The sequence below is a fragment of the Cebus imitator genome, unplaced genomic scaffold (genome assembly GCF_001604975.1).
Source record: "Cebus imitator isolate Cc_AM_T3 unplaced genomic scaffold, Cebus_imitator-1.0 Scaffold181, whole genome shotgun sequence".
Taxonomy (NCBI): Eukaryota; Metazoa; Chordata; class Mammalia; order Primates; family Cebidae; genus Cebus; species Cebus imitator.
Window position 1 is genome coordinate 1,239,806 of NW_016107496.1, and position 12,176 is coordinate 1,251,981.

The 12,176-nt window shown below is 45.5% G+C and overlaps 1 protein-coding gene across 2 annotated transcripts in view; it reads left to right on the forward strand.

Moving 5' to 3' along the window:
• Window positions 1–4,885: 4,885 nt before the first annotated feature.
• SPATS2 (spermatogenesis associated serine rich 2) overlaps window positions 4,886–12,176 on the forward strand; it is a 144,882-nt gene continuing 137,591 nt past the window's right edge. For both annotated transcript variants that reach the window (XM_017545789.2, XM_037744694.1), the window contains exons 1-2: window positions 4,886–5,007; window positions 9,111–9,173. The gene's annotated coding sequence lies outside the window, so the exon portion shown is untranslated. The remainder of the gene's footprint in view (window positions 5,008–9,110; window positions 9,174–12,176) is intronic.

Sequence of the window (12,176 nt, forward strand, 5' to 3'; positions counted from 1 at the left end):
CTGTTGCCCAGGCTAGAGTGCATTGGTACGATCTTGGCTCACTGCAACCTTCACCTCCCGGGTTCAAGTGATTCTCATGTCTCAGCCTCCCAAGTAGCTGGGATTACAGGTGTGCGCCACCATGCCTGGCTAATTTTTTTGTATTTTTAGTAGAGATCATCACGTTGGCCAGGCTGGTCTCAATCTCCTGACCTCAGGTAACTCACCCACCTCGGCCTCCCAACCTCCTGAGTAGCTGGGATTGCAGGTATACACCACCACGCCCAACTAATTTTTGTATTTTTAGTAGATATGGGGTTTCACCATGTCGGCCAGCTGGTCTCAAACACCTGACCTTGTGATCCACCTGCCTTGGCCTCCCAAAGTGCTGGGATTACAGGCGTGAGCCACCAAGTCCAGCCAAGCATATTAATTTTTTAAAGTGGTGACATAATCTATAAATGAAAGATAATTAAAAAACTTAATAAAATAACCTAGAGTACAGCAATACTAGTTACATCTCTTACACTTCACTAAATATCAAATTCAAGTCTTAATGAAACTGCAAGGCTCACACTGAATGGGATATTTCAGATCTGAGTTTTGGTTCCAGCATTGCCAATAATTTTGTGATGTAACACTTCAATCTTTGATAGTTGAAAGCTTTTCCCAGCTTTAAATATCTGATACACAAATGAAAATTTGGGTATGTTAGCCTTGTCTTTGGGCCTCAGTTTTGTTATCTGTAAAATGAGGAATGCTGACCTAATCAAACCGTTTTAATTGAACTTTATACAATGGATGTTCAAAGACACATTAATCCTGCAAAAAAGTCTTGAGGGTGGGGATGGGGGTGGGAAGAGCTTCCTTGGTGAAAGCTGCACACTATATACAGCCTGCTCACTTCAATGTGAACAAAGCATAGTACCATATTAAATATTCTGGGAAGTAAATAAACCAGTTTAACTTGATTTTAACCAGTGCTTCCCTAACTTATTTGGACATGGAATAGTTTTCTCAGATAACATCTACTTAGTAAATCATGAAACAAATTTTCTGAGACACAGTTTGGACTACCAACATGAATATTCTTAGGTACTAGGGTTAGTATAGGCAAAAGGAAAAGTACAATCTTATGAGCTGTTCTCTACTGGTTTTTGTGCCTGTTCTCACTTGCAGCTTCAGTCAATGGAGACTTTAAAACATTATGTTTCTTAATTACAGTCATTGGTTATCAAGTCTCCAAGATAATGAGTTAAATTTCTGTGCCTCTCAGGCTATAGTTGGCTTCTTTTTCTTCCTAATAAGAACATGGAATCTGGCAATCACTTAAGATACAAAATATCAAATCAAACCAAACAAAAACATTAAAGTTCTGAAGTCAAGGATCTATTTGAAAACATATCAAATTAGGTCAGGTTAATACCTGCAGAATATATCTGCCAAGGTAAAGCTTATGTCATGATTTCTCTCTAATTCTAGTTCTGGCACTTGATCATTAAGTAAACTGGGATAAATTAATTTTGTAAGGCTGAACAGAGACTAATGGATTTTATCTCAAAATGATCTTTTTCTTTTTTAACCCTTAAGATTTATGGCAAACATTTCAGAAATGTGGTTATTTGCTATGTTGGTGCCACTATACTCAAGCCTGGGCAACAGAGGGAGACCCTGTCTCCAAAACAAACGAAAAACAGTCTCTCCTATTAGATCAGGCAATCTCTTGGGAGATCATGTCTTACCCAAAACAGACTATAACGTTATCAAGAATGGGAACTTTTTTCGACAAGGTCTCACCCTGTTGCCCAGGCTGGGGTGCAGTAGTGTAATCACAGCTCACTTCAGCCTGGATTTCCTGGGCTCCACGGATCCTCTCACCTCAGCCTCCCGGGCTTGCACAAGCCACCACAGTCAGCTAATTTACTTTTATTTTTTGTAGAGACAGGGTCTCCCTATGTTGCCCAGGCTGATCTCAAATCCCTGGGCTCAAGTGATATACCTCAGCCTCTCAAAGTGTTAGCTCACAGGTGTGAGCCACAGAACCTAGCCAAGAATGGGGACTTTGCCATCCAAAAAACTTGTACTGGCTTTGCAGCAGCAACAGGCCCTATAATGAAGGCATTTCCTGAACAGAGTGACTTTTGGTGGGTGAAACCAGCCTTCGTGGAATAGGATACAAGGCTCAAATCCTACACCTCACGATGAAGTTATCCATTAACCAGGGTCATGTCATCCTATTCCTACTCTGTATGGGAAGGAAGGGGAATTGTGGAAGAATTAGTCACTCATTCCTTTCTGTTCCTAAACCACTTTGTACTTTTGTGCTACAACACTTACTATGTTATTATAGTTATTTAATAACTTAAATTTGTTGTTTGTAGAGATGGGGCTCTTGCTATGTTGCCAAGGCTGGTCTTAAACTCCTGGGCTCAAGCAGTCCTCCCACTTTGGCCTCTAAAAGTGTTGGGATTATGGGCATGAGCTGCTGCAACTGGCCTATTTAATAACTTTATGCTCCTTTGCAACTGTACACTTTCCTTGAGTAATGATATTACTTTATTCTTCTTTGTAAATGACCCAATACCTAGAAAAATACCCACCATCATTGAGTAGGTGCCAATTAGCGAACGAAGGGAAAGCAGATATTTGGATAGATTGCTGCTGCTTCTAATTTTTTTTTTTTTTTTGAGATGGAGTCTTGCTCTGTCACCAGGCTGGAGTGCAGTGGTGCGACGTTGGCTCACTGCAACGTCTGTCTCCCGGGTTCAAGCGAGATTCTCCTGCCTCAGCCTCCCAAGTACCACTACAGGCATGCACCACCATGCTTGCTAATTTTTGTATTTTTAGTAGAGATGGGGTTTCACCATGTTGGCCAGGATCGTCTCTATCTCCTGACCTTGTGATCCACCCACCTCAGCCTCCCAAAGTGCTGGAATTACAGGCCTGAGCCACCGCGCCCAGTGGATAGTTTGCTTCTATTTTAATTTTTGAATGAAGATGCAATAGTAAGGAACACATAGTCCAGTGACCTACCTGGTTAGATGACTTAGTCTTCTGCTTATCTAGATTGGTAAATCATATGGTTGGAGTAGATGAGACATCATTAACCAGAGGTCAGTGGGCTCCAGGGGATTTTTGACCCCCTACTTCATACAAAGGTAAAAATCACAAGGATCGGATGGCTTGGCAGAACTCTACTATACTACTCAGTTACATGTACTGATTGCAATAACATACGTGGCAAACAAACGACATGCGCCTATGGTGTCTAGCTATACACTGACACACCCTCCAGCTTGTTGGTGGCTTTTCAGAGCCCCTTTGCTTGGCCTCAAAAGGTAAGATGGGGACAGATTGTAATAAATCGTTTTTTTTAAAGACGGAGGCTGGAATGCAGTGGTGCAATCCCCACTCCCTGCAACCTCCGCCTCCTGGGTTCAAGCGATTCTCCTGTATCAGCCTCCCGAATAGCTGGGATTACAGGTGTGTGCCACCATGCCCAGCTAATTTTTGCATTTTTAGTAGAAACGGGGTTTCACTATGTTAGCCAGACTGCTCTTGAACTCCTGACCTGAAGTGATCCGCCTGCCTCGGCCTCCCAAAGTGCCGGGATTACAGGAGTGAGCCACTGCTCCAGGCCCCAGATTCTAATACAGCTTTTCAATGCTTATTGTCTAAATCCCTCTAGCCCCTCTTAATAGAACTCTGACCAGTCGACAGTGAGGTGAGTGCCTCACGCTTGCAGGACACTAAGTCGAAAGGTGCACAAATACTAGTTTCACCACCGGGGAGGTTGGGAGTCTGGTGTCGAAGACAGAGTATTTAACAGAAAGATTTGAAAGGCTGCGGGTCCGACCGCAGCCGCGTAGAGGGGCTATGCTGACAGCTGGGTAGATCAGAAACCCGACTGACAAGGAACTGACTTGGGGAGCGTGCAGGGCGGACATGGCCAGGGCAGAGAACCCCTGTCAGCTCCTGAATTTATTCTTCCCACGCCTCCACCGGCCTCCGCGCACTCCCAGGAGGCTGAGCGATCGCGCGGTCAGGAGGCTCCGGCGTTTCTCGCCGCTGGCGGCTCTGAAATTGCCTTTTGGAACAAAGCTTGGGCTGGGAAGGAGGCGAAGCAGAAAGCGTTGCGCGCCAGTGAGAGGCGCCGTACGGGTGCGGCCCGAGAGACAGCGTCCGGACCCGGACACTGAGCAAAAGTCGCGCGCTCTGCTCCCCTCGCGGCGCCCGCGTTCGGCCACCTCCGGGGGAGTTTCGGCTCTTTCCGTCAGTTCAGCTCGGTCCGTCCATTCCCGGCGCGCGCCAGGCGCCTACCCGATGCCGCTGTGTACGAGCCGTTCTGCAGGCGGACGCGAGCTTGAGTCCTAGCCGTTTTTCCCTTACATCTAGTTTGCCCCCGACCCGCTCCCTGAGTCTCTTCCTTTCCCCGGTAATTCCCAGTCTCCGGTGGCGCGCGAGCCTGCGGACGCTGCGAGACGCGAGGGACCGGGCCCCGAGAAGAGCGGCAACCTGACCAGCCGGAGGCCGCCTCTCGCCGCCGGCGCCCCGGGCCTCTCACCGCTTCCCTCAGTCTCCGGCGCGCGGACCGCCTCCGCCGCTCTCGTGCACCCGTTGGCTGCAACAACCTCTAGCTTGGCGCGCCGGCGCGAGTACGCGCCCCGCGCTTTGGCTGGCTGGCTGATGCGCACGCGCCCGACAGGGCTCCGGGGCGGGGCGAGTCGCTGTCCCGGCGAGGGTCTGGGTGATCCGCTGGCGCTCAGGCAGCTGCCGCGGCTGCAATTCCCGGCCTGTTGTCCGGCGCAGGAGAGAAGCGGGGAGGCGGCGGTGGGGGCGGGGAGGCGGCGGTGGGGGCGGGGCGGCGTCCGGCTCTGAGAGAACTGGGGGAGGAGCGCGGTGGCTACGGCGGCGGCTCTAGAAGAGGAGGTGAAAGAGGTGGAGGATCTCCTCTCCCCTTCTCAGACCCGGGAGCGTCCGCGGAGCCCGGAGCTGGGGCGACGAGGAGATTGCGGGGGCCTGGGCTAGGTGAGGCTGGGGGTGCTGGGTGGAGGGGTTGGCGAGGGCTTAGAGGGGGGCCGAGGTGCGGGGAGCGGGTTGAGGGAGGAAAAAGGGGGAGGGAGCAATTGTTGGGGACGGGGGCCGTTAGAGGCCCGGAGTGGCCGGGAGGGTGGAAGGTTCCTGGGGTATGTGGGGCCGGCGAGGCACCCGCGTCCGAGTTGGGGAGTTTCCAGAGGGATAGGCCGGGGAAACAATGGAGTGTGGGGGGAACTCTGGCGTGAGGGTGTGTGGGTACTGGATTTTAAGAAATAACGAGCAAGATAGAAAAGAAGGAAAGAATAGGATCATTTGGGACGAGAAGTACAATGAATTGAGAATGTAGTGGGGATGCGTAAGGTCACCTCCGTGGGTGTCCGAGGTCCTTAGGAGTCGGGGGCAATAATGAGATTTGAAAATAAGGGTTAGAAGGGCGTTCTTGGAATTGAAGGGGGAGACGGAATGGAAAATAAGACGAAGAGAGGCAGAGACATAATATAGATGTGGTTTGGACTTGGATTAAAGCAGAAAGGTAGATTCAGTCAGTTTTGGACTAGAGTGCTGTCTTTCTCCTAATTCATTCAGAATGATTGGGTTCTTTTAGAAAGTGGATCTTTCTCAAGCTTGTCCCTCTCCTAAGGAGTACAAGCCGTTCTTTAAATAATTTGATTATCACTTGTCCATTTTACTGATAAAATATACCTATAATATTTACTTCACCTCTGTTTAGCAGGCTGCTGTACGTGATTTACCTATGGTTAATGAAGCAGGAGAGGACAGATCACCAAAAATATCTTGCTTTAAGTTAGGTCAATCATAATGTAGAGTTCAGTGTTTTGGAGAGAACCAGAAGACTGCTTGTTTGTTTTCAGTTTGACCAAAAGGTGATGGATAAAGTTATCTGTACTTCGTTAGAATTGCTACTGGTTTTATGTTTGTGGGAGAGAGCTGGGGTTCTGCCTTAAATTATTTCTTGATATTAACTTCAAATAATCAGGCTGCTTCATACCTTCCAGTTTGAATTAAGGTGGTTTGGGAATATTGTAGAAAAGCATCTTTGGGATTATGATCTTTAAGTTTCCTTGGTACTTGGATTTCCAGACCAAATTTGTAATGGTATTAGATAGAAAATTGCTGATTTTGAAATTGTAATTACCATTCTGTGCTCATAAATAGTCCATGTTAAGCCTTTTATTTGTTGGGCATTAAGTTTTGCTGACTCATCTAAGATTTCTGGACATTCATCACTTTGTATTTCTCAGCTAGGTCTTGAATGGTAGCATTTAGGTTACTTTATAAAGGTCCAATTAATTCAAGAAAGATGTTCAGGAATTAAAAAAAAAAGTCCAAAAACGATCTAAATTGTCACTTTTCTTAGATGTTATGAATATTGAACAAAGCAAGAAGTGAATGCAGTGTTCTCATTAGTGACAATGTGTCCCATTTTGTTTTTTTCTGAAATGAAGTCTTGCTCTGTTGTCCAGGCTAGAGTGCAGTGGCGCTGTCTAGGCTCACTGCAACCTCTGCCTCCCGGGTTCAGGTGACTCCAGCCACCCGAGTAGCTGGGATTACAGGCACCTGCCACCGTGCCTGCCTAATTTTTGTGTTTGAAGTAGGGACGAGGTTTCATCATCTTGGCCAGCCTGGTTTCAAACTCCTGACCTGGTAATCCACCGGCCTCAGCCTCTCAAGGTGCTGGGATTACATTCGTGAGCTACGAAGCCTTGCCTAATATGCCTCTTTTTGAATTGACCACTTTTGGTGGGCTAGTCAAGGTGCTAAGATTTTTTTTTTTTTTTTGCGTGTATCATCTCATTTAACCCTCACAATTATTTCATATTTTGTAAATTAAGAGGTTAAATAATTTACTAATGTCACAGAGCTAGTGAAGAACAAAGCTTGAGTCAGTCCCAGCTCTATCGGATGGCTTTTTTAAAATCTTAACTGCCTGGTTGCCCTTTCTGCTTCACCCCTGTCTTGATTGTAGTAAAGCAGCAGGAATGGGTTGAAACTTGGGTCTGGTAACTGTGATATAGATGAAGATTAAGTTAGTAGGCTACATCTGTAGATTTCATTGAAGGTTTACTGCTCCTGTGATTTAACAAAGCTCTGGGGTCCTGATAAATAGGACTGAAAACATTTGCTAAGGATTTGTCCTGCAAGCACACTGAGTTTTCCGTTTAGTCTTGTACTGCTGATGTACTGTGCATACGTGGCACTCTTACTTGTAGACGTCAAGACAGCCGGTTGTGGAGCCAAAACCAATTAACTCTGGAAAATAATTGAAAACTGCCCGGTACTCAGGTGCCCTCCTGGCAGCTGTTGAGCCCACAATTGGTACCAGCATTACCTCTAAACTTAGATAGGAGGATCGTCTTAGAAGCCAGGAGTGAAACAGCTAGAACTGAGGGAAACAGCTGGGGCGTGAGGGAGGAGCCACAGGTTATGGCCAAAACAAGAGCGTAGCCCCTGGAGGCCGATCAGGCTAAGATGGGAGGGAATTTTCATTTGTTGAGCATTTATGTATTCCAGGCAGTGAACTCAGTGTACATTATTATCTTATCAGTTAATTGTAAGTATTATCCTCATTTTTCAGATGAGGCTCAGAAGGGTTAAAAGTAACTTACACAGTCACTTTATAATGGCAGTGAAGAAAGTTTGTATATACTATTCTAAAAATTGCTGCTTGCAGTTTCCCATTGTAGGATCACCGTATTAAAGCTGGAAACTAAAAGTCACTCTTTCAGATCTACCTGGCTTCTCTGTTATATGTATAACTGATTATTTCAGTCTTGCTACTTTGATTGGAAACTGGAACAAAAAGCTTGTATTTTTCGGATGTAATTGTTAGGAACTACTGTCCATTCATTATGTTATCAAATGACCTGTAGAATATAATTCAGCTTCCTTAGTTGCTTAGTGTATATTTGCAGCAACATAAAAATAGAATGTCCATCCCTTCTCTGCTGGGATCTTCACTTTCAACAAAGTCATCTAGACTCTGAAGGATTACAGTGAAGCTTGCCTGTTACAGAGTCTTTTGCTTTTCTCCTTATGTTTTTGCCACAAATGTTTGACAGTTGTTCTTGGTTATTTATTTATTTATTTTTTAGAGACAGGATCTTGCTATGGCCTCAAACTCCTGGGCTTAAATGATCTCCCTCAGCTTCCTGAGTAGCTGGTATTGGCTAGTTTGTTTACTCTTCGCTCCCCCAGCCTGCACCACCCTCCTGCCACACGCCCAGAAAGGATCTCACTCTGTTGCCCAGGCTGGAGTGCAGTGGTACCATCGTGGCTAATTGTTTGACCACATCCAGCTAACTTTTGTATTTTTTTGTAGAATCAGAGTTTCGCTGTGTTGCCTAGGCTGGTTCCCAACTCCTGGGCTCAAGCCATCCACCCGCCTTGGCCTCTCAAAGTGTTGGGATTATAGCATGAGCCACCACGCCTGGCCTTTTTGTTTACTTAAAAAAAGAAATTGGCCAGGCGCAATGGCTCAGACCTGTAATCCCAGCACTTTGGGAGGCCTAGGAGGGGTGGATCATGAAGTCAGGAATTCAAGACCAGCCTAGCCAAGATAGTGAAACCCTATATTTTTGTCTTACTAAAAATACAAAATTTAGCCCGGCATGGTGGCGTGTGCCTGTAATCCCACCTACTCGGGAGGCTGAGGCAGGAGAATCACTTGAACCTGGTGGGTGGAGGTTGCAGTGAACTGAGATCGTGCCACTGCACTCCCGCCTGGGCAACAGAGTGAGACTGTCTCAAAAAAAAAAATAATGTGGTAAACTATATATAACAGAAAATTTATCATTTTAACCATTTTTAAGTGTATGGATCCATGGCATTAAGTACATTCACATTGCCGTGCAACCATCACCACCATCTGTCTTGGGAACTTTTTAATCCTCCCAGACTGAAGCTCTGCACCTATTAAACAATAAATCCTGTAATCCAAGCACTTTGGAGGCCAAGATGGGTGGATCACCTGAGGTCGGGAGTTTAAGACCAGCCTGATCAACATGATGAAACCCTGTCTATAAAAATATATATATATATTAACAATAACTCCTTGTTTCTCTTTCTCTACCCAGCCGCTGGCCACCAATATTCTACTTTCTGTCTCTATGAATGTGACTACCCTAGGTACCTCATATGTAAGTGGAATAATATAATATTTACTTTTTTGTGTCTGGCTTGTACCACTTAGCATATCTTCAGAATTCATCCATGTTATAGCATATGTCAGAATCTCCTTTTTAAGACTGAATAATATTCCATTGTATGTACACACCACATTTTGTTTATCCATTCATCCTTAATGGACATTTGGGTTGCTTCCACCTTTTGGCTGTTGTGAGTAATGCTGCTGTGAATTTTGGTGTACAAATACCTGTTAGAATCCCTGTGTATTAGTCTATTCTCACATTGCAGTAAAGAAATACCTGAGACTGGGTAATTTTTTTTTAAAAAAAAGGTTGAATTGGTTCATGATTCTGCAGGCTGTACGGGAAGCATAGCAGCTTCTGGGGAGGCCTCAGGAAACTTATGATCATGGTGAGAGGCAAAGGGAAAGCCGGCATGTCTAGGTGGCTGGAGCAGGAGGAAGAGAGAGAGGTGGAAGGAAGTGCTATACACTTTTAAACAACTAGATATTATGAGAACAGCCCTAAGGGGCTGGTACTAACCCATTCAGGAGAAACCACCTGATGTTCTAGTCACCTCCCACCAGGCCCACCTTCAGCACTGGGGATTACAATTTGACGTGAGATTTTTGGTGGGAACACAGATCCAAGCCATATCACCCTCCTTTCAGTTTTTTTTTTTTTTCTATTTACACAGAAATAGAATTGCTGGACTTATGGTAATTCTGTGTTTAGTGTTTTGAGGAGGCTTAGTTACTTTTATTTATTTATTTATTTTTGAGACAGTCTTGTTCTGTTACCCAAGCTGGAGTGCAGTGGTGTGATCTCGGCTCACGCAGCCTCTGCCTCCTGGGTTTAAGTGATTTTCCTGCCTCAACCTCTGAGTAGCTAGGACTACAGGCATGTACCACCACACCTGGCTAATTTTTATATTTTTAGTAGAGGCGGAGTTTTGCCATGTTGACCAGGCTGGTCTTGAACTCCTGTCCTCAAATGATCCGCCTCAGCCTCTCAAAGTGCTGGGTTTACATGCTTAAACCACCATGGCCCGCCGAGGCTTGGTTACTTTTATTTATTTTTTATTTTTTTTGGAGACGACCTTGCTCTGTCACCTAGGCTGGAATGCAATGGCGCAATCTCAGCTGACTGCAACCTCCACCTCTCAGGTTCAAGTGATTCTCCTGCCTCAGCTTCTCGAATAGCTGGGATTACAGGTGTGTGCCACCATGCCTGACTAATTTTTGTATTTTTAGTAGAGACGAGGTTTCACCACATTGGCCAAGCTGGTCTCAAACTTCTGACCTCATGATCCGCCTGCCTCGGACTCCCAAAGTGCAAGGATTACAAGCATGAGCCACCACACCCAGCCTGGCTTGGTTACTTTTAAGTGGTGATTTTATCATGTGCTACCTGAATGTAGCACTTGGCTTTCTGTGGAAGGGATGGTGCTTTCTCTATTGACTTTTTCTATATTGCTAGCAGGACACTTAAAGTGGAAATGATTCAAAAGTAAATGTTTTACCCAATTTTCATATATCCAGTGTGGAAGGAACCATTTATTATATACAGTTATTCCCAGTCATGTGCAATATGGATGATCATCTTGAGAATGCTCTATATGTTATGTAAAATGTGTCATTTTTAGTACACTTTGCTGCCTTTGATTGAAATTTGGGGTACTTTTTTCATTTAAACATGTTTTACATGTATGAGCTGCTGCTTACTGCTTACCTTCTGTATCTTCATTCATTGAAAAAAAATGTTAGTTTGTGCTGTATGCTTTAAATATTTCAAGCAGGTAGCTGGAAATACATAGGCAGAATAGAAAGTAAAATTGGTTGAAGTCATTTGGCTCCATTTGCTCTCCCTCCATATACAGTATATAAGCTGTAACATAATACCAAATGTGATAAGTTGAAATAGCTGCAGTGAACTGTCTCTTAGGATGAGTCTAGCCTCCCATTTCTTTCTCTTCCTTTCTTTCTTTTCTTCTTTTTTTTTTTTTTTAAGGCAGAGTTTCGCTCTTGTTGCCCAGGCTGGTGTCCAATGGCGTGATCTCGCGCAACCTCCGTCTCCCGGGTTCAAGCGACTCTCTTGCCTCAGCCTCCAGAGTAGCTGGGATTACAGGCATGCACCACCATGCCTGGCTAATTTTGTGTATTTTTAGTAGAGACAGGGTTTCTCCATGTTGGTCAGGCTGGTCTCAATCTCCCAACCTCAGGTGATCCGCCCGCGTCGGCCTCCCAAAGTGCCGGGATTACAGGCGTGAGCTACTGCACCTAGTCTCCCATTTCATTTTCTAAATGTTACATGGAGGTTAATTATCCCTGCATCTTGCTTCATGATATTATTGGGTGACCTAGTGACTTCAGGCTCAATATGCCATTTTCTGGGAGCTTTATAGGAAACTTAGTGAGTCCACACTTAACTTTGGAGGTGGTCTGTCTGAAATCCAGTCTAATTGCCATTCAATTGAATTGACTTTGAAATATTTCTAAAGATTTGACATTTGTGGGCTGGGTATAGTGGGAGTCCACTTTGTCCTCAGTCCTAGCACTTTGAGAGGCCAAGGTGGCAGATTGCTTCAGACCCGGAGTTGGAGACCAGCTTGGGCAACATAGCAAGGCCGTGCCTCTACAAACAATTAAAAAATTAGGGCCAGGTGCTGTGGCTCACACCTGTAATCCCAGCACTTTGGGAGGCCGAGGCAGGCGGATCATGAGGTCAGGAGTTCAAGACCAGCCTGGCCAATATGGTGAAATTTTGTCTCTACTAAAAATACAAAAATTAGCTGGGTGTGGTGGTGTGTGCCTGTAGTCCCAGCTACTTGGGAGTCTGAGGCAGAAGAATCACTTGAACCTGGGAAGCAGAGGTTGCAGTGAGCTGAGATTGTGCTACTGCACTCCAACCCCGGGCGACAGAGTAAGATTCCATCTCAAGCCGGGCGCGGTGGCTCACGCCTGTAATCCCAGCACTTTGGGAGGCCGAGGCGGGTGGATCACGAGGTCAAGAGAT